Source organism: Erinaceus europaeus, chromosome 12 (assembly GCF_950295315.1).
Source record: "Erinaceus europaeus chromosome 12, mEriEur2.1, whole genome shotgun sequence".
Classification (NCBI taxonomy): domain Eukaryota; kingdom Metazoa; phylum Chordata; class Mammalia; order Eulipotyphla; family Erinaceidae; genus Erinaceus; species Erinaceus europaeus.
Genome location: NC_080173.1, coordinates 20,979,484 through 20,982,196, shown reverse-complemented (window position 1 = coordinate 20,982,196; position 2,713 = coordinate 20,979,484). Strand labels below are relative to the sequence as shown.

Sequence of the window (2,713 nt, the reverse complement as noted above, 5' to 3'; positions counted from 1 at the left end):
TAAAACTTAAAATCACTAAAAACTTATTTTGTGTTTAACATAACATTATGGAATATAATCCCTGGCTCTGAGAAAAATATACATGAAAAGAATGTGTATTCTGTTGATTTTGAATGGAATATGTCTGTTGAGTCAATTTGTTTTAAAGTTTATATATATACAGCTATACCATCTTTCTTTTAAAACTTCACATTACTTTTTTGAATTTCCAGATATAATGAGACAAATAGGCAGAGATAGAGTGACAGAGATAGTGCACTGTCAGAAAAGTCATAACATGTTTTTCTGTTTTTCAAAGCAAAAATCCATCACGACTTTTCCAATGGCCCAAATAAATAGACAAAGAAAAGCCATGGTGTAGAAGTTTCCATCAGTGTTGTAGGGACCTGACTCAAACCTGAGTTATGTGCATGCAAAATAACACCTTATCCAAGTGAACTAGACACCATTTATTTTAGCCGAAAGCTAAAAGAATGCATCACCAGTAAGCCGGTCTTATAATAAATATTAAATATTAAAGGTACTTTTAAAGAAACCTAGTAAGGAAATGTTGATTTACATGGTTGTTTTTGTCATAGAGGTATAGTTTCACAACTCTTTTTTCAATATTAATTTTTACTAGTGATTTTGTCATCGTTTACCAGATTATATGATTGTGGCCACTTTTAAAGGGTTGTTTCTGTATTGCACTCTAGAGTGTGAACTGGTCACAATGACCTTTTTTTTTTCTTTTTCTGAATTAAAACTTTTTAAAATTATTTTTATTAAATTTATTTATTAGAGACAGCCAGAAATTGAGAGGGTAGGTGGAGATAGATAGAGAGAGAGAGAGAGAGAGAGAGAAGAGAGACCTGTAGCACTACCTCACCAGTTGCCATGCTTTTCCCTTGCAGGTAGGGACCAGGGGCTCGAACCTTGGTACTTGCCCATTGTAATATGTGTGATCAATCATAAGTGCCACCACTCAGCCCCTAAAACAAATTTTTTATTATCTTTGTTTATTTACTGGATAGAGACAACCAGATATCAAGTGAGAAGTGGGTGTGATAGGTAGAGAGAGATACACCTGCAGACCTGCTTCACTACTTGTGAATCTTTCCCCCTGCAGGTGGAGACTGGGGCATTAAATCCTGGCCCTTGTACATGGTAACATGTGCATTCAATCAGATTCACCACCACCAGACCCATGAATTAGAACTCTTTAATAAAAAAAAATTATGAATGGACGGCAAAGTGTGTAGACACTGAAAATTTACAGACAAGTTCAAACTTGTAATCACTACAGTTCAGAAAATACACCAGTGGATAATGGGATGGTGGTAAGCATCAGAAAGGGATTATGGATAACTTTGCATGGTTCTTTTTTAATATTTTATTTACTTATTGGATATAAGCAGAGAGAAATCAAGAGGTTAAGGGAAAATAAAGAGGGAGAGACAGAGAGAGACGTGCAGCACTGTTTCATCACTAGTGAAGTTTCCTCTCTATAGACGGGGGTGTTGGTCTTTGTGCATTGTAACCTGTCTGCTAAACTGATTGGGCCACTTCTCAACCCCAAATCTGCATTTTTCTAGCTGTTTCCTTGCTGTCAGTCTCTGAAGAAAGCATGGCATTGATTACTGACTGAGTCTGGATAGTGCTGGCAGCAGACCCAGTGATAATAACTTGCCTATCAGCTGATCCTACTACTGGGTTCAGAAGTTGAATCTGCTCCCTAGTCATCTACAGGATCTCATTGATTCTGGCATATTAATGTGTAATTATGCATGCAGTCAAAACATTTGGAATAGTGAACTCCAGAAAAGTAGTTGGAGCAGATGCATACAAACCTGCCCAATAGCCATTCACCTCTGGGGAGCTGAATTCAGTGTCACTGAATCTTGTGTTGCCTTGAGCCATGGGAAGTGAGACTGTTGCATTGCCAACTCACTTATTGCAGTTTGGTTAAATCTAGTTGTGAAATGGCATATTGTACTTGAATGGTATAGTCTTGATTACCTGCAAAGATTACTGGAGAACTAGTCACACCCTTATGACCACAGCTTTGTTTCATACGCTCAGTGGTGTACCGTAAAATGCTTAGTTGTAACTGCTCAGTTGTACTGGGGCGTATATCCCCTGACACATGGACCTGAGCCCCTGAACTCTCTCATCTTTTCTTGATCTTGTCACTTTTGCCAGTGAGAGCCATGCGGATTAGCAGGGATCTTTACTGTTGGTCATAGAGCTACGGGTGTTTTCTTCTTAGACTTTGAAGATGGCATTAGTGAGTATGATCAAGGCAATAATTATCTCTGGACATTTCCCTTCTGAGATGTGTACCATTCTGTACTCAACTTCTTCACTGATTTTCCTTTCTTTGTGGCGATACTGCCAACTTCCTTTCCATGCGTACATAGATGGATGATAAGAGTGACAGTTAAACTACCTTCAGTCATGCTGAAGGTGTCGTGCTGAGTTCTGTGGAGCTGGGCATTGGACTGTCAAATATTTGATAACTGTTGGGCGGTAAATACCGAACACTTCAAGGGGCAAAAGGGGAGCAGGTGGGAAGGGGAAGAGTAGGAGGACAGGGAATTGGAGCAGAGCAATAGGAGAGAGCAGGAAGAGAAGGAGGGAACCCCATGCAGTAGGTAGAAGCGGAAGTGAGAAAGAGACCCCAGAGTGGGCCACTTGTCCAATGTCAGTTTTTTATCTAGTGTTGAATTCCCCC

At 39.4% G+C, this 2,713-nt stretch overlaps 1 pseudogene; it reads right to left on the bottom strand.

The window, feature by feature from the left end:
- Positions 1-1,548: 1,548 nt before the first annotated feature.
- Positions 1,549-2,438, bottom strand: LOC132541792 (poly(rC)-binding protein 2-like; annotated as a pseudogene).
- Between the last annotated feature and the right edge of the window lie 275 nt (positions 2,439-2,713).